The sequence below is a fragment of the Podarcis muralis genome, chromosome 6 (genome assembly GCF_964188315.1).
Source record: "Podarcis muralis chromosome 6, rPodMur119.hap1.1, whole genome shotgun sequence".
Taxonomy (NCBI): Eukaryota; Metazoa; Chordata; class Lepidosauria; order Squamata; family Lacertidae; genus Podarcis; species Podarcis muralis.
The window spans coordinates 101,130,224-101,157,100 of record NC_135660.1 but is presented as its reverse complement, the minus strand read 5'-3'; the positions used below and the strand labels follow the sequence as shown (position 1 = coordinate 101,157,100).

The 26,877-nt window shown below is 45.9% G+C and overlaps 1 protein-coding gene and 2 pseudogenes across 5 annotated transcripts in view; all 3 read right to left on the bottom strand.

Annotated features, from left to right (window-relative positions):
* FAR2 (fatty acyl-CoA reductase 2) overlaps positions 1-26,877 on the bottom strand; it is a 144,663-nt gene that overhangs the window by 103,773 nt on the left and 14,013 nt on the right. The gene's annotated exons all lie outside the window — the stretch shown is intronic.
* Positions 542-18,518, bottom strand: LOC144328108 (uncharacterized; annotated as a pseudogene).
* Positions 18,916-20,700, bottom strand: LOC144328107 (uncharacterized; annotated as a pseudogene).

The window sequence follows — 26,877 nt, the reverse complement described above, 5'->3', positions numbered from 1 at the left end:
ACCTAATAATTCTTGCTATAATGTCCGAGAATACTCTGAAGATGAGGATTGGGGAGGGCAGGGAAATCAGCTTCTAACAGAAGAGGGGGACTATTCACCCCCCCCTCACTGTCAGCGTCTCCAGAAGCAGAGAGACAGGGAGACATAGAGCTGCTCAGCTTTGAGATTGTTGCTAGGGAACCAGAAGGAAGGAAGCAACTGGGTGATACATCAATAGAGAGTGGGGGGGGGAACCCCTTCCCTTTCCCCAATCTTGGAGGTACAAGCTTGTCAGAGAACAAAAGAGATGCAGGGGAGGCAGGACTTCCTGTTGGCACGCTGCTTGCTGCAGAAGGGGAGGGGAGGAGTCAGAGTGAGCTACTCCAATCCTGGCAGAGGGAGGCCAATCTGTGTTCACAACATGATACTGTAATATAAAGACTATAAATATACCAGATGCACATTATTATTGGTGAGCTACCAGGAGGGAGAAGGGAACTCCTGTACTTGACAGCTAGCTCACACTCTATCACTATAATTGCCGGAGGAGCAATTAATCATTTCAACAGGAGCCGAAGGAGGGGCCGCAGACAGAGCTCAGAAGCAAACAGGAGCTGAAGAAGGCCAGGTACAGTTGCTGCTTCAACAGAATGCGGTTCTAAAGACACAAATAGATCAAATCACTGGAGCCTTAAGTCAACAATGGCAAATCCTGGTGGCAGAACAACAAAGAAAGGTGGCACGAACCCCCTAGGCCCCTCTTCCAAGTGGCAGAGTGAGAGGGAGAGCAGTGGTGCTTACTCATTATATGAGATGCCTCAAGAACCTGAGCAACCTAGTGATACAGGAGTTCAGACAGGTAGCAGGATTTAAGTTAAATAAGAGCAAAAGCAAAGTATTAGAGAAAAATTTGACAATGAGGAAAGGAAATTGCTGCAAGAAAAAACAGGCCTAGTTTTAGTGAAAAAGTTAAATATCTGGGTGTAAATTTGTCGACAAAAAAAATCTGAACTTATATAAAGATAACTATGAGAAATTATGAAATGAATTCAAGCAAGATCTTGAAACTTGGTCAAATTTAAAATTATCACTAATGGGCCAGATATCGGTGGTTAAGATGAATGTATTGCCAAAGATGTTTTTGTTTCAAGCCATCCCAATTGTTGATAATGTGAAATGTTTTAAAGAATGGCAGAAAGCTTTGTCTAGATTTATCTGGCAGGGGAAAAAACCCAGAATTAAATATAAATTATTAACAGATTCAAAAGAAAGAGGGGGATTTTCCCTGCCAGATTTGAAGGTATATTTTGAAGCCACAGCCCTTTGCTGGGTTAAGGAATGGATACAACTAGATAATAAAGATGTTCTTGACCTGGAGGGATTTGACAATGTGTTTGGATGGCATGCGTATCTATGGTATGACAATATAAAGGCCCATAATGGTTTTTAAAATAACGTTTGGATAAAATACAAAGATCTCTTAGAAAGAAAAACACCCAGATGGCTTTTGCCAATGGAGGCAAAGGCTCAGAAAAAGTCCAATATGGAGACTAATTGGTTGAGATATTCAGATCTATTACTGGAAGATAAAGAAGGATTTGAATTAAGACTATTTGACCAAATCAAAGATAAAATAAATTGGTTACATTACCATCAGATTAACAAATTGTATAAATTAGATTTAAAAAATGGTTTTGCATCGGAAAAATCCAAATTGGAAATGTAGTTGCTACATTCTAAAGTTAAAAATTTGTCTAAAATGTACAATTTATTGTTGGAGTGGCACTCAAAGGATGAACAAGTTAAATCTGTGATGATAGATTGGGCAAGAGATGTTGGACATAATATAATGTTTGAAGACTGGGAAAGGTTGTGGAGGAAAGGGGTTAAGTTCACTGCATGCACGGTGTTAAAGGAAAATGTCATGAAAATGATGTATAGATGGTACTTAGCCCCTGTAAAATTAGCAAAGATTTACCACAAGACTGATAATCTATGTTGGAAATTGTCAGGGAACTGACATCAGAGACACGGGAGAAGGAGAGGGTCTCCGATTCTGCAGGTGATGGTCCTAGCACAAGGGGGAGACTCAGCTTGGTGGAAGGGGAAGGAAATACACGTAACACCAAGAGTCCAGGAGAGCAATGGGAAGAGGAGGTGGAAGGGCTCCGGGATTCTTCCCTGGAAGTCAGTGAAGAGGGCCCAGGCACTCCACTACCCACGCCCACCCTGCGCAGGAGACTCCCGCGCAATGAGAGGCGGAGACAATTAGGTGTCAAACAGCTTTTATGCTGGCAGAGGTTTAAGAAACGCCCACAGACAGATTCTGCCAGTGACTGAGACAGCCACACGGAGATGGGCTGTGCAGTCCGAAGGGTTTAACCAGGCAAACAAGCGCCCAAACGGGGTCGGCTTACGCACGAGTAACTCCAAACCATTACAGCAATCTGTCTGTCTCTGAAAGTTGCTCGTGCGCAACAAACAGGCGGCATCATGAGTAAGACCGGAGAAGTCGGAGCCACGAAAGGGGCGGCTGGAGGCCAATCGCTGGAGGAGAGAAACCGCGACTTGGAAGAGCATATAGCCATCCTGACGGCGAGGCTAGACGAACGACAGTCTCTAGATGCTCAGGGGAAACCCACCCCCATAGCAAGGAAGGTACCGGGACTGGTGCACAAGTTTGGGGGGAAGCCTCAAGATTATGGGGCATTTAGAACAGAAATAGAATATGCCTTGAAGCTGCAGCAGAGCGATTTTGAAAATGACGCAGCGCGGGTTGCTTACATTGTGGGGCACCTGCAGGACGGGGCTAGAGAGTGGATCAGGCTGCTTATGGCGACGCAAAATGATGCCATGGAGGATCTCCCGAAATTCTTCCAGGCAATGGATGCAATGTTCTCGAGTGATGTGCAACAAAGTGTGACCAAAAGAGAACTGATGAACTGTAAGCAGGGAGACGGGTCAGTTAGAGACTATTGGTCACGTTTTGCAATGATAGTTCACCGTCTGGGGTGGCAGCTGGACTCGGAACCCATACAAATGTTATTTGAGGAGGAGTTGTCACCAACGGTCAAAGATGAGCTTTCGCGCGCGCCCTGCCCACAGTCTATGGACCTGCTGACCAAAGCTGCCCTTGCGATTGGTGTAAGACAGGAAGCGTGGGCACAAGAGAGGCGGGAAGGGAGAGAGCAGCGTTGTCATGACTACCGCATTCCTAAAATACCAAGGCAGCCTTCCCCGCCGGCGGAGCCAATGGAAATAGGTGGTGCGCGCGCCCAGGAGGTTTCAAACTCCAGCGAGGGTCACAAAAAGGAGGGAAAGGATGTAAAAACGACCAAGAAATGTTTCCTTTGCCCACAAAGAAAGGCCTGGCAAGGAATGGTGGGGGCTGTGGGGGGCGAGGAGGAGGAACAACAGACCCAGGAGCAGGGAAATGGAAACGCTTGGCTGCCAATCAGCGGGCACAGCAGCCAAGCCAACAACCAGTGAACGTGCCCAAACCAGATTCTCCAAGAGCAGCCATTGCCATAGAGGTGGTGCTAGAACTCCCGAATGGGCACCCAGTCAAGGTTCAGGGAATGGTGGACTCGGGGAGTTCATGCAACTTTTTCAGCAAGGACTTTGCCTTAGAGCATCAGCTTCACTTGCTACCTTTGGATGTCCCCCTGCAAGTTACCACCATTGATGGGAGGGAACTGATTGGGGGGGAAGTGATCCACCAGACCCCACCGATGAGAATGAGAGTGTCTAGGCACTCAAAAACGATCGCCTTTCACGTCGCCTCATTAGCGGGTCCCCCAATAATATTAGGAATGAGCTGGCTAGCGCAACATGATCCTGTGGTGGCGTGGTACCAGAGGACAGTCAGCTTTGGGTCAGACTACTGCCTGCAGCACTGCCTAGGAGGGGAAACACCGAGGATGAGTGTAGCCAGAGTGGCAAGTATGGCAGTGGAACGAAAAGGGGAGGTGCCGCCACAATATGCGGATCTGAAGGAGGTTTTTAGTGAGAAAGAGGCAGATAGGCTGCCACCCCACAGGCCGTTTGACTGCCAAATCAATTTGCTCCCAGGGGCGCAGCTGCCGGTGGGTAAGCTGTATGCCATGTCAGACAGGGAGATGATTCCGTCTATAAGAACCTGGAACTATATATAAGAACTACTACTACTATAAGAACCTATATATAAGAACTACTACTACTATAAGAACCTGGAAGAAGTAATCCTCCCTATATTACAAAGAAGAATGAATAATATACTGGGAGGGAAAGATATACCACAATCATGGAAAGAAGCACTGATCACTCTAATCCCGAAACAGGGAGTGGAGTTGACAGACATGAAAAATTATAGACCAATCTCCCTGTTGAATACAGACTATAAAATCTATGCTGGGGTGATGGCTAATAGATTAAAAAAGACTCTAAACAAAATAATCAGCAGAAACCAGGTGAGCTTCTTACCATATAAAGGACAATACAAGAATAATAATTGACCTGTTGGAATATGTGGAAATGAAACCAAGTAAAAAGATGGCCATGTTATTGGTTGATGCAGAAAAAGCTTTTCATAGAGTATCATGGAATTTCCTATTGGAAACTTTCAAAGGTCTGGACATAGGGGAGAAAATAATTAATGGAATTAGGGTGATATATGATAACCAAAAAGCAAAATTGCTAATAAATAATGAGATCACCGAAGAGTTCAGCATCGAAAGGGGGACAAGACAGGGGTGCCCTCTCTCCCCACTTCTTTTTATTGCCACCTTGGAACCACTTTTAATAGCAATAAGAAAGGATAAAAATATAAGAGGAATTAACCTAGGAACTCAATACTACAAAATTAAAGCCTTTGCTGATGATGTAATCGTAACCACTGAAAACCCAGTGGAAAGTATCAAAAAAACACTCGCACAACTAGAAGAATTTGGGAAGGTCTCTGGGTTCAAACTGAATAAAGGAAAATCCAAATTATTAATGAAAAATTTGCGTAAGTTGGAACAAGAGGAACTGGAAAATACAACAGGTTTAAAGGTAGCCAATAAGGTAAATTATTTGGGGGTTTGGATCACCAATAAGAATATAAACTTATATAAGGACAATTATGAGAAGTGGAAGGAAATAAAAAAAGAATTAGAGACTTAGGGAAAATTGAATTTGTCCCTGTGGGGGAGAATATCCACAGTTAAAATGATGGCATTGCCAAAGATGATTTTTATGTTCCAAACAATACCTATAATTAGAGGCGTAAAGTGTTTTAAGGAATGGCAGAACGACCTTGCCAAGTTTATTTGGCAAGGGGGAAAACCAAGCATAAAATTTAAGCTACTAACAGAGTTGAAGGAAAAAGGAGGCTTTGCGGTCCCTGACCTTAAACTGTACTTTGAGGCAGCGTGCTGGACATGGATTAAGGACTGGATATTAATCAAAAACACAGAAGTCCTAGATCTGGAGAGATGGGATATTGTGTACAGGTGGCATGGCTACATAGGCTATGACAAGGTTAAATCCCACAAAGGATTTTTAAACCCTTTTGTGAGAAGGGCATTATATGAAGTATGGGAGAGGAGTAAAAAATCAGTAATAACCAAAACACCATGGTGGCTGTCACCAATGGAATCTTATGTCGGTTCACAGGATAAATATGAACAGCGATTGGCTAACATATAAGGATTTAGTAGAGGAAACAAGTAGTGATCCGAAAATAAAGGGTCTAAGCGCATTGAAACAGAAGGGAATAACCTGGCTGCAGTACTATCAATTAAAAGCCACCCTTGAAAAGGATAAAAGAACCAAAGGATTCGACAAAAAAATATCCTATCTGGAGAAGGATATTTTATATAATAATCAAAAGATACTTTCTAAAATGTACAAACTACTTTTGAATTGGCAAAGAAAGGAGGAAGATATCAAAGAAATTACAGTAAAATGGGAGAGGGACCTGGGACATACGATCAAACCCAATATTTGGAATGAATTATGGACTAAAAATATAAAATTCACGGCTTGTTTCCTCATAAGGGAAAATCTTATGAAAATGTACTATAGGTGGTACCTGACCCCTGTAAAACTTGCAAAAATAAATAAATCAAACAATAACAAGTGCTGGTGATGTAAGGAACAGATAGTAACATACTACTATATGTGGTGGTCCTGTCTAGAGATACAAAGATTTTGGAACATGATTTATGAAGAGATAAAGAGATTGATAAAAACTACATTTAGTAAGAAACCGGAAGAATTTTTACTAGGAATGGTTTCAGATAATATTCCCAAAAACAAAACTAGGCTATTTATGTATGCAACGTCAGCAGCAAGGGTTATAGTGGCAAAACACTGGAAAGATAAAAATACACCCACTAAAGAGGAATGGGTAGTCAAATTGTGCGAGTACTTGGAGCTCGCAAAGCTGACAGATGCAATAGGAGATGAACCTTAAAAATTGGTGAAAGAATCATAGAATCATAGAGTTGGAATAGACCACAAGGGCCATCAAGTTCAACCCCCTGCCAAGCAGGAAACACCATCAGAGCACTCCTGACATATGGTTGTCAAGCCTCTGCTTAAAGACCTCCAAAGAAGGAGACTCCACCACACTCCTTGGCAACAAATTCCACTGTCGAACAGCTCTTACTGTCAGGAAGTTCTTCCTAATGTTTAGGTGGAATCTTCTTTCTTGTAGTTTGGATCCATTGCTCCGTGTCCGCTTCTCTGGAGCAGCAGAAAACAACCTTTCTCCCTCCTCTATATGACATCCTTTTATATATTTGAACATGGCTATCATATCACCCCTTAACCTCCTCTTCTCCAGGCTAAACATGCCCAGCTCCCTTAGCCGTTCCTCATAAGGCATCGTTTCCAGGCCTTTGACCACTTTGGTTGCCTCCTCTGGACACGTTCCAGTTTGTCAGTGTCCTTCTTGATCTGTGGTGCCCAGAACTGGACACAGTACTCCATGTGAGGTCTGACCAGAGCAGAATTGTTGTTGTTGTTTAGTCGTTTAGTCGTGTGCGGCTCTTCGTGACCCCATGGACCAGAGCACGCTAGGCACTTCTGTCCTCCACTGCCTCCCGCAGTTTGATCAAACTCATGCATAAGCTGTTGCTTTTGAAGACCGAATCTGGAGAAAGCCAGATTTGGAGAGATGGAGTCCCGATCGGATTGGAGAAGGAAAGTTGGAAAGATCCCCTTATGCAGGGATGTTCTGGCCTTTGGGATCTGGTTTTGGGCCAGGGGAAGATTGGAGTGGCGGGGGCCTTTAACTTTTGAGGGACTTTGAAACATGTTTTGAAATATTTTTTGGATTTTGGCTCTGTTTATGGAGAATGGGCTGACCTGTCGAGAAGGGATAAAGACATTGTTAGGTTGGAGTCTCCCCGAGATCTACTCCTCAGTGACAAAGGAAGGAAATTAAGAACAAGATCAGCAGAAGACAAAGTAAAGTGTAGGTATAAATATGAAGAAGATCTGCAGAAGGGACAGGGAAAAGAGTTAAGAGCCTCGGACAGGAGATCACCAGGTTGATGGACTAGATGGAATGGATAGAAAAGATGGACAGAACCTGAGACCAGGGAGAAGAGACGGTGGATGAAGATTGGAAGAAAATTTATTTAGAAAAATATTGTAAAATTTATGAGTGTTAGAATAATGTTGGAATGAAACTATATGGCTTTAGTAGAAATGTTATAAGGAGCTATGTACAAATAAGTTTTAAGTTCTAGGGGTTTTTTTTGGTAAGATAAGGTTAAAATAAATTAAGACAATTAAATGACAGAAAATAGTGAAATATGGAAAGGATTTGCTGAAATAATTAATAACTAGAATACAAAAAGGGAGGTGTGAGGAGGTCAATGAAACAAGTTAATGAAAGACAAAGATATGGAAATATTGGATCTGTTTTTAATTTTTTCGCTTTTGTTTTTGGTCTTGATGTATTGTGTGTTTTGTTCTTTTCTTCTTCTTTTTTATATGTATTGTATTGTTTAATCTCTTTTCTCTCTCTTTTTTTCACTTTTTTCTGTAATTTTAAACTTTCAATAAATATCATTTTTTAAAAAATGATCAAACTCATGCTGGTAGCTTCAAGAACACCATCCAACCATCTCGTCCTCTGCCGTCCCCTTCTCCTTGTGCCCTCCATCTTTCCCAACATCAGGGTCTTTTCCAGGGAGTCTTCTCTTCTCCTGAGGTGGCCAAAGTATTGGAGCTTCAGCTTCAGGATCTGTCCTTCCAGTGAGCACTCAGGGCTGATTTCCTTAAGAATGGATACGTTTGCCTTACTTCCGGAGGCGGCGCGAAACGGCAATGGCGGACCTCTTCTAGTACGGGAGAGGAAGCTCCGTGGAAACGGGGTCGTCCGCTACGGCAAAGCGGAGACCCATTTAGGAAAACCACAGGCAGTGGTAGCCTGTGGTCTTGGGACCCGGCGGGCACCAGAAGCGCACCCAAAATCGTTGAAGGGACCCTGTAAGGGGCTCTGGAGACGAAGACGGGAGCGCGGTGCTGTGGGTTGATCGGCATTCCTGCGGAGCGAAGCCGCACAGCTGCTGTCGATAAGCGCTGACCTTTTTTCCTGGACAAATTCAACTATAAAAAGCAACAACCCGTGAGTAAAGAAACGGAAAGAAAATTTGGGACTAAATTTAGTTTATAAATTGGCTGAAAGCGGGAGATGTTAACAGGAAGTCCGTCTCCCGCTCTGCTTGGGAGTTAAAGCAAAAGTCTCTGAAGTCTGAAACCTTTGATCTTGTTCTTAAATCAACTGACTCTTTCATCTCAGTGAGTACTTCTATATCTTGAGGATACCTTCTGTTTTCTGGTGTACTGCTTTTCGTTTATGGACTTTATTTCACCTCTCCCTGTGGATTACAAAATTTGCTGCAGAGCCCAGGAAGGGAACTGCCTATGAAATAGAGCTGTCAGATTGCAACTTTAGATACTTTGGATACTTAGAAACTGGACTTTGTTACATCTGAGTTTAACTGGAACTGGAACTGCTACATTGGAGCTGTTCTCACACTTCTTTGAGACTTTGTTTTACATTTAAGACCAACTCTGCAGGATTTTAGAAACTGAGGGTTCTCCAGAAAATGGAGGCAGGCTGGACATTGTGTTCTTTTTAAGTTTGCTTTCTTCCCTCAACTTCTTTGTTGGGCTCCCTCTAGAGGATAGTGGACACATACTGGTACGTGACTTTGCACATCTGCTATTTACTATTTTATCTTATTGCTTACTTTCTCTGCTGGAGGTTCCCATGGGATATTACACAATTTGACCTTGGCTTCTGGAAGGTGTTTGGAATGAGTGGAGCTGGAAAGACAAGAGCGGCCAAAGTGAAAGCAAAACAAACAACTTTGAATCTAACGGCACAGCCGCGTAGATCATCTGTGCCTGCTGTTTTGGAACTAGAGGGCAAATTACCTGTCCCTGTTGCTTTGGACACAGCAGAAAAAGAAGGTACTGAGCAAGATTTGCTGGAAGGTATGGCAGGAGATTCCAAATCAGTGCTAGATAAAATACTGGAAAAATTGGAATCTCTGGATAGAAAAGTGGATGATCAATCGGCTAAGATTGATCAAAACACAGCCAGCGTTAATAAACTGACGGAACAAGTGGTTCAGAACACACAGCAAATTGGGAAGTTATCGGAAGCCACTTTGGAAAATCGTAAACTAGCAGAGGAAGCCAATCAAAAATTTGAAGCTCTGCAGAAAGCGGTAACCGCTATGCATAAGCAGATTGATGAACATCAGGCCTACCTGTCCATGATAGAACTGCGAAATCGGGAAAATAATTTGAGATTGAGGTCAATCCCAGAATCTGAACAAGGAAATTTGATTGGATTTTTGACAACTGAATTTTCCAAGTTCTGGAATTTGGAAGCAGAAAAGGACTTTAAAATTGTGACTGCTTTCAGACTTGGAAAACTAACAAGGAAAGACAGGCCCAGAGACTGTTTGATTATATTGAGATCCAAGGAGGAAAGAGATAAAATATTGGGTCTACACTACGAAAAGTCAATTGAAATCCAGGACAAAAGAGTGGAGATTTTTAGAGACATCCCAAAACAACTTCTGGATCTTAGATCTACCTATACAGAACTAACGTGACTCTTGAGGAGCAACGCCATTCCTTACAGGTGGGAATTTCCTCAGGGAGTGTCATTTCCATTCAGAGGGAAGAAAGTGAGAATTAAAACAGCCGAAGACAAAGAAAAGTTTTTGAGCATTTACGGAGAGGATCTTCAGAAAGGGATCGATAGACCTTTGGGAGCAGGGCCGCCGCCTGAACCAACACCTGTGAGACCAGAGGAGCAAGAGAAGGAGAAGACACTACCACCACCACCTGCGAACGGATAACATATCTGTCCAAGATGTCTCTGCAACTTCTTAGCTGGAATATTAACGGCTGCAATTCCCCGGAAAAAAGGAAGAAAATATTTCATATTCTGAAGAAAGAACAATTGGACATTATTTGCCTGCAAGAAACACATGTGACTAGACTCCACAGAAAGGTGTTAATAAATAAGAGACTAGGCCAAGAATTTATTTCATCGGACCGAGTTAAAAAAAGAGGAGTGGTAATATATGCAAAGGAGAATCTAGCACCAAAATTATTGTTTAAAGACGAGCAGGGAAGAATTTTGGCAATTGAGATTCAAGCTCAAGGTGAAAAGTTTTTAATTTTAGGAATTTATGCACCAAATGAGGGGAAATCGGAATTCTATAAGAACTTGCATGAGACATTATTGGAATATATGGACTATAACAACATCATTATGATGGGAGATATGAATGGAGTGGTATCAACAAACATGGACAAGTCTCACAACCAAAACGTGACAAAAGATGGCAGACTGCCTAAGACTTTTTTTGACCTAACTGACAATATGGACTTGATTGACATCTGGAGGACAAAGAACCCCCTAGAAAGAGAGGGAACATTCTTTTCTGAAGCCCAACTGACATGGACAAGAATCGACCAAATATGGACAGCTAGAGGATAAGAAAGACCTAAGATAAGAAAGGTGGAAATCTGCCCAAAGACATGCTCCGACCATAACGCAGTAAAGATGGATTTGAGATTAAAGCCAACTGGTTCCTTCAGATGGAGGATGAATGACAATCTATTCAGAGATCAGGAGATTGTTAAAAAGGCCCAAAAGTCTTTGAAGGACTATTTTGAAATAAACTTGAACTCTACAACGGAAAAAGGAGTAATCTGGGACGCAAGCAAAGCGGTCATGAGAGGGTTTCTGATACAACAAAATACGATAAAGAAAAGACTGCAAAACGAGAAAAAAGACAGGATCTTGGAGAAAATTAAAGATTGTGAGAAAAAGTTAAGATCAAAACCGAAATCATTGGAGATTCTGAGAGAAATAAAACTTTATCAAGGACAATATTCTACATTGATAAATCAGGAAGTAGAATGGAAAATTAAACAAATGAGACAGAAGTCATTTGAATCCGCAAACAAATGTGGAAAACTGCTAGCATGGCAGTTGAAAAAAAGACAGAAATTGAACACCGTCACAAACCTTGAGATTGATGGAAAAAATATACAAGATCCTGTGGAGATTAGAAAATGTTTCCAGAGATACTTTAAACAATTGTACACTCAAGGGCCACAGAGTGAGATAGAGATAAATCAATTTTTGAGAAGTCATGGACTTTCTAAACTATCACAAAATAATAGGATAACTCTTAATCACAAAATAACTCAACATGAAATCGAAGGAGCCATTCAGAATATGCAACTGGGCAAATCTCCAGGGCCAGATGGTCTCACCTCCAAATACTATAAGACACTGAAAGACTATTTGATACACCCTCTAGTGGAGGTTTGCAACGAAATTATGGAAGGGAAAAAAGCACCGGAATCGTGGAAAGAAGCCTTCATCACATTGATTCCCAAGTCTGAGACTGAAAAGACACAGCTCAAGAACTACCGTCCCATCTCCCTCCTAAATGTGGATTACAAAATCTTTGCAGACATTTTAGCAAGCAGATTTAAAAAGGTGTTAAATGAAGTGATTCATAAGGACCAGGCAGGATTTCTCCCAGGTAGACAAATGTTTACTAACACAAGGAATATAATAGATATTTTGGAACTTTTGCAAACAAAGATTAATACAAAAGCAGTTTTGATATTTATAGACGCGGAGAAGGCCTTTGACAACATTTCATGGAAGTTTATGAAGAAAAATCTGGAAGGGATGGGAGTGGGACGGGGGTTTGAAAATGGTATAGAAGCTATTTATTCAGAACAAAAGGCTAAATTGATAGTTAACAATGTGGTGACAGAGGAGTTTAAAATTGAGAAAGGAACACGACAAGGTTGCCCTATTTCCCCTCTGTTGTTTATTTCGGTCCTGGAGGTGCTTTTGAACATGATCCGGGGGGACCAGTTGGTGGAAGGAATCCAGGTCGGAGCCAAACAGTATAAACTTAAAGCTTTTGCAGATGACCTAGTTTTGACATTACAGGAGCCAGAATCTAGCACGAAAAGAGCATTACAATTGATTCATGAGTTTGGTCGGGTGGCAGGGTTTAAACTAAACAAGCAGAAAACTAAGGTATTGGAAAAAAATTTGACGTCTTCAGAATCGGAAAGGTTTCAGAAGGAAACAGGTTTAAATGTGGTTAAAAGAGCGAAATATCTAGGGGTAAATATAACAGCTAAGAATATGAGTTTGTTTAAAGACAACTATGAGAAATGCTGGTCAGAAATCAAAAGGGACTTAGAAAGTTGGTCCAGACTGAAACTTTCCTTGTTGGGTCGAATTGCTGTTATAAAGATGAATGTATTGCCAAAAATGCTGTTTTTGTTTCAGACCTTACAAATTATGGATAAATTGGAGTGCTTCAAGAGGTGGCAGAAAGACATTTCGAAATTTGTCTGGCAGGGCAAAAAGCCCAGAATTAAGTTTAAGATTTTAACTGATGCTAAAGAAAGAGGGGGGTTTGCCCTGCCGGACTTAAGGTTGTATTATGAAGCAGCAGCATTCTGCTGGCTGAAAGATTGGCTACTTCTTGAAAACACTGATGTTTTAGATTTGGAAGGTTTTAATAATGCTTTTGGATGGCATGCATACTTGTGGTACGACAAGGTTAAAAGTCATAAGGCTTTCAAGAACCATATTGTCAGAAGAGCACTGTTCAATGTTTGGATAAAGTATAAAGATCTACTAGAGAATAAGACTCCAAGGTGGCTGTCACCATTGGAAGCAAAGGCCCCGAAAAGACTCAATATGGAGGCCAAATGGCCGAAATATTGGGAAATATTAGAAAAAGACGGAGACTCTTGGAGGTTGCAGAGTGTGGAAAAACTAAAAGACAAAGTGCGAGATTGGCTACATTATGCTCAGATTAAAGAGGTCTTTAAATTGGATAAAAAGATAGGATTCCAGGTGGAAAAATCGAAGTTAGAAACAGAACTGTTAGAACCTAAGGTAAAGGTTTTATCCAAAATGTATAACTTGCTGCTAAAATGGAATACACAAGATGAAACGGTTAAATCAGCTATGATAAAATGGGCACAAGACATTGGGTACAATATTATGTTTGCTGACTGGGAAAAGTTATGGACCACTGGTGTGAAGTTCACGGCATGTAATGCCTTAAAAGAAAATATTATGAAAATGATATACAGGTGGTACATGACCCCAGTCAAGCTTGCAAAGATATACCATTTGCCTGACAATAAATGTTGGAAATGTAAAGAAACTGAAGGAACGTTCTTTCACCTTTGGTGGACATGCCCCAGGGTTAAAGCCTTCTGGGAAATGATATATAATGAGTTGAAAAAGGTATTTAAGTATACCTTTCCCAAGAAACCAGAGGCTTTGCTTTTGGGCATTGTCGGCCAAAGGGTCTTAAAGAAGGATTATACTTTTTTTATGTATGCAACAACGGCAGCAAGGATATTAATTGCTAAATATTGGAAAACATAAGATTTGCCCACGCTGGAAGAATGGCAAACGCAACTGATAGACTACATGGAACTGGCAGAAATGACAGGCAGAATCCGCAACCTGGGAGAAGAAGCAGTGGAAGAGGATTGGAAAAAATTCAAGGACTACCTACAAAAATACTGTAAACTGTCTGAATGTTAAGAAAGTGAAAGAGTAAGAACAAGTGTGGCCTCAGTAAATTAGTCAAAAAGAATGTGAGATTATAATGAAATGTGAGTCTAAGTTAATACCTGAATAATATTATGTTTAAATCAAGGTTGTAAATTTGTTGGAGGTAATTACAAAATGAGAAACATAATAATTGGAAAATATAAATAAGTATCTGAAATAAGGTGATAAATTGCTGTCTAGAACTTTTCAAATGTGGAAAGCAGGAACGGAAGATGTGAGGAAGTCCAAATAGTAAAGAAAGTAAGGTTCAGACTAGAATGTTATATTCTTGTTTTGCTATATTTTTTCTGTATGTCTTTTTTTCTTCTTTGTATGTTTTCTCTCTTTTTCTGTGTATTTTGAAAATTGTGAATAAAAATCTCTTAAAAAGAAAGAAAGAATGGATACGTTTGATCTTCTTGCAGTCTATGGGACTCTCAAGAGTCTCCTCCAGCACCATAATTCAAAAGCATCAATTCTTCGGCAATCAGCCTTCTTGATGAGAGCTTGATGGTCCAGCTCTCACTTCCATACATCACTACTGGGGAAACCATAGCTTTTACTATATGAACCTTTGTTGGTAAGGTGATGTCTCTACTTTTTAAGATGTTGTCTAGATTTGCCATCGCCTTTCTCCCAAGGAGCAGGCGTCTTTTAATTTCGTGACTGCTGTCACCATCTGCAGTGATCATGGAGCCCAAGAAAGTAAAATCTCTCACTGCCTCCATTTCTCCCCTTTCTATTTGCCAGGAGGTGATGGGCCCAGTGGCCATGATCTTTGTTTTTTTGATGTTGAGCTTCAGACCATATTTTGCGCTCTCCTCTTTCACCCTCATTAAAAGGTTCTTTAATTCCTCCTCACTTTCTACCATCAAGGTTGTGTCATCTGCATATCTGAGGTTGTTGATATTTCTTCTGGCGATCTTAATTCCGGCTTGGGATTCATCCAGCCCAGCCTTTCGCATGATGAATTCTGCATATACGTTAAATAAGCAGAGGGACAATATACAGCCTTGCCGTACTCCTTTCCCAATTTTGAACCAATCAGTTGCTTCATATCCAGTTCTAACTGTAGCTTCTTGTCCCACATAGAGATTTCTCAGGAGACAGATGAGACAGTATTCCATAGAGCTGTGTTATCCCCAATAGTCCCTGCACATCCCTACCAGAACACTAGGGAAGCGCCCCCACCTCCTGTAGTAGTAAAGAGAGAGAAGGAGTTCGACTCACACTGGAGAAGGAAAAGGTTGCAGTACCTGATAGCATGGAAGGGGTATGGGACTGAAGATAGGTCGTGGGAATATGCAGAGCATATTCATGCCCCAGAATTGCAAAGGGAGTTTCATAGCAGACACCCCAACAGACCTAAACCAAAGGGGTGGGGGGAGGAAGAGGAGGGGGAAAGTTCATGGATGATGTAGTTCAGATTCCTGCATTGCAGGGGGCTGAACTAGGTGTCCCTAGGGATCCTTCCAAGTCTACAATTCTATGAGTCTATGAAATATTTCCACAGATGTTGAAAAGCAAATAAGTAATGTCTTTCAATATCATCTAGCAAGCAAACAATTTTGGTATCTAGACTTAAGATACATGCTCAGCTATAAACTTCTGGTGTTTTTTTTTAAAGTAAATTTTTATTGTTTTCCTTACATATTCTCGGCAGAGTCAAAGGGAATGTATGGTGTTATTACAATTTGTTGGAAAAGAATATGTAAGCTATAAACTTCTGTTTGAGAAATACCACTGGAAAAAATAAGGATAATCAGATGGAATGCATTCAAATTACACTGATAAGGAAAGCTAACTTGAGTGCAAAAGCCTATTTTTGCATTAACAGAAAATGATCTGAAAGTACATGACACAGTAAGCAGGCTGAACCCTGAAAGCAGCCTGGATGGAACAATGCCTAGGAACTACCGGTAGGTAAGCCAAACATTTTAAAGAAAGCAGCACATAGGCTGCAGTGCGTATCTAACATTACAAGTTATATGACGGGAATTGTGTTGTAGGCTACTCCCTTTCTTGCTTTTTCATGAAACTAGAACTGACCTACAGGGGTAATTAACACTTACCAGAGGTGGAATCCAACAAACCTCTTCCCAAGTCAGAAGCGCTCATGAGTTGGGAGATGGTGTGGTCTAGCTGCACCCCAGCTGCAAAAGCACCCAGAAATCATAAACCTCATTCAGCAACTGAAATATACTCAGTCGAGAGTGGATTTCATGCTCATTATTCAGCACATAGTGGTGAGGAGGGAATAGAAGTCCCCTCAAAGTATCTGCTTTATATACATTATTTACACAATGGGCTGCACGTGATTGGCTAATTCCGGAATTCTCCTGTAGGCCAATCAGGTTGTGGATTCACTTCTTTCTGGAGCTGGATTGGGTGGCTCCTGCCGACCAATCATACTGCTGCATTGTTCTAGGACCAATCAGACTGCTGCATTCTGAATCCTATTGTTCTAGGACCAATCAGACTGCTGCATTTTGGAGCCTATTGTTCTAGGACCAATCAGACCGCTGCAGTTTGGATCCTATTCAACTCAGTACATAACACCCCTCCCCTCTAAGTTCCAGTCCTGCCCAGGAGGTCACATTCATAGTCCTCAAGGTATGCCGGCGGCCTACGTGTGCGTTGCGGCCTGGGGTGTTCCCTGGTCCGGGGTTCAGGTTCTGGCTTGTGTTCCAAGGATGCTGGCTGTGATGCGACCGTTTGGTCTGGTGCAACCAGCTCGCTCAGTCGTGGTTCTGGTTCCAGTGTCCTTTCAGCCTCGCAGGTCCTCTCTGTATTTACTGATTCTGCCTCTCCTGCTGGCCCCTCCTGTTCTATGGCCCTCACTGCCCCACTGTTCCCTTGGGACTCCTCTGACCTGTCCTCCTCCTGGTTTTCTCCTGGGAATCGTCGCCATATCTGGTCACAGTGGAGGCACCAGCATTGCCCCCCATCCGTTAGCACCGTGTACGACATGGGGCCAGTGGCCCTGGTGACTGTGGCGGGTACCCATGCTGGGCCTGCCCCAAAATTCTTTGCGTACACTGGGTCCTGGGCCACGAAGGTTCCTGCCTTCCCCCACCACTACCTCATTCTGAGCTCTATTAGGGTGAAGGCGGTCCAATCTGATTGCAAGGCGCCGACCCATTAGTAGTTCAGCGGGGATCCAGCCAGTCGTTGAGCTGGGGGTGCTGTGCTGTGCTAGAAGGAATGTGGCAAGGCGGTACTCCCAATCCCCTTGCGAAGGGTGTCCTTGGTGGTCCGCACCATGCGTTCTGCTTGGCCATTGGTGGCAGGGTGAAATGGCGCCGAACGGATGTGGCGGATGGCATTCTGCGCTGTGAAGGTTTGGAATTCTCCAGATGTAAATGTGGTCCCGTTGTCTGAGACGAGAGTGTCAGGGAGCCCGTGGGTTGCAAACAGCCTGCGTAGTACCCGGATGGCTGCGGACATGGAAGTGGACGGTACCAGTGTGACTTCCAGCCATTTGGTGTAGGAGTACCACTATGAAGAATGTTTTCCCCTGAAAGGGGCCAGCAAAGTCCACATGCAGGCGTGACCATGGTGCTCAGGCGGATTCCCATGACTGGACTGGGGCCCTTGGGGGATCTGGGCAGGATTCTTGGCAGGCCTGGCAGTGTTTGACCCAGGCCTCTATCTCTCCGTCGATCCCCGGCCACCACACGTAACTCCTGGCAAGGGCCTTCATTCTCACTACCCCTGGGTGTGTCTCGTGTAGGGCTGTGAGGACCCTTTTTCAGAGGGGCTGGGGAACAACAACCCTGCTTCTCCATAACGGGCACCCCTTGTGGGCCGACAGTTCATGTTTGCGGGTTGTGTAGCCGGCGAATTCTGGCCCAGGGCTGCTCCTGGGCCATCCCCTCCACACCCAGTCCAGGACCCGGAAGATGACCCTATCTTTCTTGGAATGGTGTGCAACTTCTTGTGCCTCAATGGGGCGGTCGGGAAGCAGCTCCAGGTTCATAACTTCTTGTGCAGGTGCTGGGTCGGGGCCTGTTTCCGATAGTGGTAGCCTGCTGAGGGCGTCAGCATGGCTCATCGCCTTCCCGGGGCGGTGAATCAGTGCATACTGGTAGCTGGCAAGGAAAATTGACCACCTGAGGACGCGAGGAGACAGCACTTGGGGGGGGGGTCTGCTTTTCGGGGGCAAACAAGCCCAGCAACGGCTCGTGGTCAGTCACCACAGTAAAGGGCCGCCTGTACAAGAAATCATGGAATTTTTTTACTCCCTTCACGATTGCCAGACCCTCGTCGATTTGCAAGTAGTTCCGCTCGGTTGCGTTGAGTGTCTGGGAAAAGTATGCCACCGGTACCTCTCTTCCATCCGGGAATTGGTGTCCCAGGACAGCGCCGATGCCATAGGGTGAGGCGTCGCATGCTAGCACCACCGGCAGCCTCTCATCAAAGCGTGCCAAGACCGAGTTTCAGACAAGCAAGTCCTTGACTGCCTGGAATGCGGCCTCCTGGCTCTGCCCCACACCCAAGGGGCCCGCTTGTCCAGGAGTCTGTGTAGGGGCTCTGCTACCGCTGCCTTGTGGGGAAGGAAGGAATTGTAAAAGTTCAATAGTCCCAAGAAGGCCTGAAGTTCAGTCTTGCTCTTGGGCGCTGGGGCATCACAAATGGCCCGTACCTTGTCCCCAGTCGGGTGGACCCCTTCTGCGTCCACCATAAATCCCAGAAAGTACACCTGGGACACTCCTAGTAGACATTTTCCTGCTTCACCTTGAGACCCGCCATCTGGAAACGGTGCAGAACGGTGCGGAGGTGGTCCTCAAACTCCTCTGGTGTGGGACCGGCAATCAACACATCATCGAAGAAGGGGGTGATGCCAGGAATCCCTTTAAGGAGAGAGTCCATTAGATTCTGGAATATGCCTGGTGCCACGCTGACACCGAATTGCAGCCGCTTTACCCTGAATGCTCCTCTGTGTGTCACAATCATCTGTGCCTCTGCTGTGGCCTCATCTACTGGCAGCTGTTGATGTACTTGGGCCAAGTCCAGCTTGCCAAAAAAATTTGACCCAGCCAGGGTGGCAGGGACATAGCTAACCACTGGCACTGGGTATGCGTGGGCCATGAGGGCCTTGTTTATGGTACATGTGTAGTCTGCGCAGATGCGGACCGAACCATTAGGCTTGACGGGTGTGACGATTGGGGTTTCCCAGGGGGCATTAGGCACCGGCTCCAGCACTCCTTGCCCCATGAGCCGGTCCAATTCCTCGTCTATATGGGGTTTCAGGGCAAATGGGACCCGGCGGGCCTTGAGCCTGACAGGTCATACTGTGGGGTCAAGCTGTAGAGCAATGGGGGCGGGGCGTATACTGTCCCAATTTCCCATTGAACCCCCCCCCCCGGAAATTCCTTGCATATGGCGTCCACGTCCACTTGTAAACTAGTGTGGTTCACCCCGGTGACGGCTAACCCCAGTGGTCCAAACCATGCCAATCCCAGTAAGCTAATGTAGGGGCCCTTGACCACAAGCAAGTCCAGTTGCCGCGTTCGCCCTCGATATTGCACCCTGAAGGTCCCCACCCCCATTGTGGGGACCTTACGTTTCTGGGCGGGCCTGAGTTTGGGACCCCCACTAGGACACAGTTTCCTTAAGGTCCTTGCCGAGATTATGGATAGAGTTGAACCCGTGTCAGGTTCCATGCAGCACAGGCCCCCCTCTATCTGTACCTCTACATAAATTTTCTCGACGTTGGGGTGGGGCAACTGGTATACCTGGAAGTCTGTGAGCTCCGTCGAGTTGTCTTGGTGCTTTGGGCCCCGGGACCTGGGGCTCTTGGATCAGTCATCTGATGCCTGGCATCAGGTGAGCCGAGCCCGACACACCCGGGCGATGTGTCCCGATTTTCTGCACTGCCTGCACTCTGCATTGCGGAAACGGCAGGTCCTCCTCTCGTGACTTTCCCCGCAGCTTTCGCAGTTCCCTCCTTCTCGTCGAGGCAGCTGTGGTCTGTGCGCTGCTTGAGTGCACTGCTGTACACCTCCTCCCTGTCAGATCCTGAGTCGTTGGTGAGGTCTTCATGGTGGACCCTCAGTTGGGACGGCAGGCTTGGTCGTGCCTCTTGCATCGACCTCTCGGCAGCTTGTTGCCAGGGCCTCCTCCAGGGCGACCTGGAACGTTAGGTCCTTCTTAGCGTAGAGGCGTCGTTGCAGCTTCTCATCCTTCAGGCCACCGACGAGGCGGTCACGAAGCATGTTCTCCAATTCTGAGAAGTTGCAGAACCGGGCGGCTTGGCGGAGAGAGGTCACAAACCCAGTTATGGTTTCCCCAGGGGCTTGCCGCTTTGCGTAGAAGGCATTTTGACGAGCCACCACAGAGGGCTGTGGAGAAAAGTGCCCCTTCAGCTGTTCCAATATTGTTTTGTATGGAACAGTAGCGACGTCTTCAGGTGCAAGGAGAGCCCGGGAGATTTCAAACATCTCCTCTCTGCAGATGCTGAAGAATATTGCCCTTTTCTTGGCATCTTCCTCGTCGGTGACCCCTTTGGCTTCTAGAAAGAAGGTGAAACGGGAGGCATACGCTTCCCAGTCTACGGATGCTGGGTTGAACGGCGAGAAGCTGCTGTTGGTTGCCATTCTGAGTTCCTTGGGTCCCGGAGCTGAAGCCTGGATACACAGTGCGAGGCAGCGGTGCGGCAGGTGGCGGTGCTGCGGTGCTATGTGTGGCGGTCAGCTCAGCAGGATCCCATCCTCGTCGCCAGTGAAATATACTCAGAGTTGAGAGTGGATTTCATGCTCTTTATTCAGCTCATAGTGGTGAGGAGGGAATGGAAGTCCCCTCAAAGTATCTGCTTTATATATATTATTTACACAATGGGCTGCACGTGATTGGCTAATTCCGGATTTCTCCTGTAGGCCAATCAGGTTGTGGATCCACTTCTTTCTGGAGCTGGATTGGGTGGCTCCTGCCGACCAGTCATACTGCTGCATTGTTCTAGGACCAATCAGACTGCTGCATTTTGGAGCCTATTGTTCTAGGACCAATCAGACCGCTGCAGTTTGGATCCTATTCAACTCAGTACATAACAGCAACCATGAGAAAGGGGACACTGCCTGTGACCAGAGGCACATGTCTTGCAGGTATGGTGGCAAGAACGGTCCTCTCATACATACCTTTGAAATGCAAGGGGCTTCACCTTACACATACCCAGCCCAGTATTAGTGCCAGTGAAGATACAGTGCTACACTATGATTAATGCAAACCATGTAAGGAAGGGAGGGATTTGTGGGGGGCTACAGGTGAAGGTAATGCTGAAGACAGCAGCATGCACCCAAGTTTCTAGTGAAACTGGGAACATTAGATCTACCTAAAAGCAATGTAAAAAACTGGTCTCACAACAAAAGATTGCAGTGCATCCTTGGTGCACTTGTTATCTGAGCCTGACAAAGTTGAAAAAAACAACAGTTAGCATCAAAAATAGGAGACCCTTGGGTTTTAGTTTTTGAAAAATCAGCCTTCATGCAAGTCAAAGGAAGTTTCTATATTCAATTAAATCTGGATATGGCTTGAGAGGAGCTCTGAGAGTGTAATTTAAGCATACTGACCTTTTCTGAAACTTGAGAGGTATGGAGGATTGGGGAGAGTACAAAGCACCCTTGATTGGCAACATTCACAGGGGTTTACATTGCAGGGCTCCTATAAGTTATTGTTTTTCAGCACAGCCCTCCAACCTGCTCTAGGGGTACAATGGTGAACTACACTGCAGGGCTGTTGTATATCTCTAAAGCTACTGTGCAATTAGTAACAGCTTGCCTCCCAGTGAGAATGCTGCTACAGAAGGCAATAATCTATTATGGGCCAAAGATAGTCTTTAAGATGGTTTTCCCTTTGGTTCTATTGGCATATGAAATAGGGAATAACTCTTAGGAAGTCATGGTGTGTTCGCTATTTTCAGCATTAGGCTTTTCACCAGCCGCTATAATTGCAAGGGGCTATGACTGGGCCAGGGCAGAGATTTCCAGGCAATTATATGATATTGATATGCAGACCACAATGATGGTTGTTGTGCAGCACCTATCCATTATGATGCACAAAGCTTTACATACACCAGTTACAGATAGGTAGCCGTGTTGGTCTGCCATAGTCAAAACAAAAAAAATTCCTTCCAGTAGCACCTTAAAGACCAACTAAGTTAGTTCTTGGTATGAGCTTTCGTGTGCATGCACACTTCTTCAGGTATCTGAAGAAGTGTGCATGCACACGAAAGCTCATACCAAGAACTAACTTAGTTGGTCTTTAAGGTGCTACTGGAAGGAATTTTTTTGCTTTAAAGCTTTACATAGACTTCCTGGAAATGTGCTCCCATATTTTCCCCTCATGTTGAGATGGCTTTTGACTAAATGCAGTTTAAATTCTCTGCTGCTGATAAAGGTGAAGGGGCAAGAGAGCAACAGAGTTCTCCACATATGCCTCTAAGAATGACATAGATGCTGTTTTATAGCAGCAATGTGGGGAGTTGTGGGAACCTTATGCACCTTAGGAACTCATCAAGACTGAATGTCAATATGCACCAACAGAAAAAGAAGCCAGGGCATGAGTCTATGGATGCAGAAAGCTCCATGTCTTTATTGATGGGGGCCCCATTTTGGAAGAAACAGATCACAAACCACTAGTTTCCATCACACTTCAAGGATTATCAGACACCCCTCCACCAGTTGCATCTTTTTTCGTCTACAACTGTAGCCTCCAAGCCTGGGAAAGGACTGCTGATAACAGATACCATGTCAACAGATTGTGAAAGAACAGAGGCACCAGTACCTGACATAATGCATCTGAACCTGATCAAAAGACTGATAACGATTTCTGAAAAGATGTGGTCAGCATGAAACCTAGGTCAGGATGAAACCCCACAGAAGGTAAATGCAGAAATGGGGATGAGTTGTCCATACCAGCAAGTTCTAAGCCCATATTCTAAATATTGCTCAAGGGTACCATACTGTACCCAAGGTTTTACAGTAAGATATGCTGCAAAGAATACATGAAGGCCACTTGGGTATAGAAGAATGCTAAGGGAGGGGGTGGGCTGCCCTATGATTTTCTTGTGGAGAAGCAGGTAGGATATGGCCTGGATGAGGTAACTGTCAGGTGGATTTGTAGCTGGTTGACTGAACCCAAAGTGTTAAGTTGTGGGCGAACATATCAGACGACACAGTGATTCTTCCAAAGCAGCTCTTTATTTGTAAGCTGGAACAGAACTGAACTGAGGAGCTCAGTCAGCCTGCTTATATAGAGCTCCACTAGAATGCAACAGTAACCATTTTCAGTAACTAGCCAATCACTGAACGTCAATTTCGATCCTTCATTTGCATACAAACTATCCAATCACTGAACGTCACTTTCGATCCTTCATTCGCATAACTATCTACAGTATCCCCCTGCTGGTCCAGGGTGAGAACTTCAGTACATAACACCCCTCCCCACCGAGATAAGGCGTTAGTTACGATCATAATGGTTTCCTTATATACAGCACTACACGTAATGGTTCACTTAGGCACAAAAGCATATCGGTTACATTTCACATACTTAGACCAACAGTGATACATGTCCAACAACATAGTCCTTTGAATAAGTTGGGTGCTTGGAAACTCTGCCAGACCGCCGGGGACTGGTAGCCAAGTCTGGGGGGCCACACAGTTCTTGCTGAGGCTGTGGTGCGACCCTAGGTGGCGTTGAAACCAAGTTCCCTGGATCCGCTGCTGTGAGTGAAATCTCCGCAAGTGGAGTTGCTGGAATATCAGGCACTGCAGTGGTCTGAGTCTGTGGTAAGTCTGGCAGACCCTCTGAAGCAGCTTGGTTTGGCTCCACGGCGGAAGTTTGCGAGAGAGGTGTAGGTGGAGCCTCACCATCTGTAAGTGTCTGTTCCGGAGCCACGAGCGCAGTTGGGGGCACCACGGTAGTGTCCAAGTCCCCAACCCTGCGCCTAAGCTGGTCTATGTGCCGGCGCCACAAGCGTCCATCTTCGAGTGCCACCTGGTATGAGCGAGGTCCAGTGACTCCCACTACTGTGGCTGGCACCCAAGGAATGTCCCCCACAAAGTTCCAGGCAAAGACCTGGTTTCTGGGAACAAATGACCGTGGCGCGTTGGCACAGCCTGGGGGTTTGGCCACGGCAAAGTCTGGGTGCAGCCGGTTGAGTGGGGACCTGAGGCAGCGGCCCATAAGCAGTTCAGCAGGACTCTGCCCTGTGGCCGCATGAGGGGTGATGTGTTGTATGAACAAGTATTCGGCGACTCGCTCGTGCCAGTCTCCCCGGTCCAGGCGCGCCAGTGCCTCTTTTGCCGAGCGCACCATTCTCTCTGCTTGCCTGTTGCTGGATGGATGAAATGGTGCCGTTAGGGCATGGCGGATGCCCAGTCCCAAAATATACCGCTCAAAAGTGCCTGATGTGAACTGCGGTCCATTGTCGGAGACAAGGACATCAGGACACCCATGCGTCACAAAGAGGCCTCGCAGCACCCGGAGGACGGCCGCGGTAGTGGTGGAGGGCATCAGGGCCACCTCCAGCCATTTGGAATAGGCGTCTACCACTACCATAAAGGTCCGGCCGTGAAAGGGGCCGGCCAGATCGATGTGCACCCTCGACCAGGGTGTCTTGGGCATCTCCCAGGTGTGTCCCTTAGCTGCCGGTGGCGCAGGCCACGATTCTTGGCATGCTTGACAGGCAGAAACCCAGGCAGTGAAGGCATCGTCCATGTTAGGCCACCAGACGTAACACTGAGCCAACGCCTTCATTTTGACGATTCCCGGGTGGCCAATGTGCAGAACCTCCAGGACACGTTGATGGAGTCTTTGGGGAATCACGATGCGGTCTCTGCACAGCAGACAGCCACGATGAGCCGAGAGTTCATGTTGTCTGGTTGCGAAGGGCTGGAACTCCGATGCAAAAGGCCCTTGGGGCCACCCCCTCCACACCCAGTTGAGCACACGGCTGATGGTGCGATCCTGGGCAGATGCGGAGGCCACAGTGGCAGCCGATACAGGCGTTGCCAGAAGATCCTCAATCAGGAGGAGCGATGAAGCTGGAGCCAGGTCTTCCACAAATGTTGGAAGAGGGCAACGGCTGAGGGCATCAGCATGGCCCATCGATTTCCCCGAGTGATGGACAAACCCGTAGTGGTAGGCAGCCAGGAAAACAGTCCATCGCAGCATGCGCAGCGAGAGGACCGGTGGAGTTGGTCGATCACCAGTGAGGAGGCCCAGAAGCGGCTTATGGTCAGTGATGAGGTCGAAAGTCCTGCCGTAGAGGTATTCATGGAACCTCTTCACTCCAGCCACAAGTGCCTATGCCTCCTTGTCGAGCTGGCTGTAATTCCGTTCCGTTGGAGTTAGCGTCCTGGAAAAGTAGGCGAGCGGTGCTTCTCTTCCGTCTGGAAAACGATGACTAAGGACAGTGCAAATGCCAAAAGGTGAAGCGTCGCAGGCAAGGACCAGCGGCCTGGCTTCACTGTACTGTACCAGCACACTGTCCAATGAAAGGAGAGCCTTGACCGCGTTGAAGGTGGCCGTCCCCAGGACCAAGGTGTCTTTGTGCTGAGGAGGCGGTGAAGAGGCTCAGCCACCGTGGCTTTGTGGGGCAGGAACATGTTATAAAAGTTCAGCAGTCCCAGGAACGCCTGCAACTCCGTCTTGTTCTTTGGGATGGGGGCCTGCTGGATAGCGCGGATCTTGGATGTGGTCGGGTGAAGGCCGGAGGCGTCGACAAGATAGCCCAGGAACTCCACCTGTGGAACGGCGATCTGGCACTTCTCCCTCTTTACCTTGAGTCCGGCCTCCTGGAACCTGGTCAGCACGGCGCGGAGGCATTCGAACAGCTGCTGGTGTGAGTCTGCGGACACCAAGACATCATCAAAATACAGTACCACGCCTGGAAGCCCTTGCAGGAGACGCTCCATAAGGCTTTGGAAGATGCCAGGAGCCACACTCACCCCGAACTGCAGACGGCGGCAACGGAATGCCCGATGGGTGACAATCGTCTGGGCTTCAGCAGTGGCATCATTGACGGGCAGTTGTTGATAGGCTTGGGCAAGGTCTAGCTTAGCAAAGACCCTCACCCAAGGAATGCAGCAGGTGTTGAACAACAGGAACCGGGTAAGCGTGCTGCTGAAGTGCCTTGCTGATCGTGCACTTGTAGTCGGTGCAGATTCTCACCGACCCATCTGGCTTGACAGGCATGATGATGGGGGTTTCCCACTTGGCGTGGTCAACCGGCTCCAAAACTCCTTGGGCGATCAGCTTGTCCAGTTGTTCGTCCACCTTAGCCTTGAGAGCAAAGGGAACCTGGCGTGGCTTTAGCTTGTGGATCAAGGCTAAAGGAGATGGGCGTACCTGTATATTGCCCCAAAGTGCCGTCAAAAACCTCGGCAAAGTCTTTGACCAGACCCTCAGTCTCTGTGTTAGAGATGCAGTTGATCCGGTGACTTCCAGGCCGAGGGCATCAAACCAGTCTAGCCCTAGGAGGCTTGGCCGCTGACCTTCGACTACCACCAGTCGGAGCAGGCCCGAAAAATCCTTGAAGGCGATCCGGAACCGGCCAAAGCCTACCACGGGAATGTCATTTCCCTGGTAGTCTCTCAGGTGTACGTGGTGAGAGTCGAGTTGCCATTTGGACACTCTGGGTACCAGTATTTTGATGGTGCTCCAGGACACAATGGACAGGGAAGACCCGGTGTCGATCTCCATGTCACATGGAGCTCCTTCAATAAGCACCATGACGTTCAGCTTGCGTCGCGTAGGCGAGTCGGATTGGCCAATCG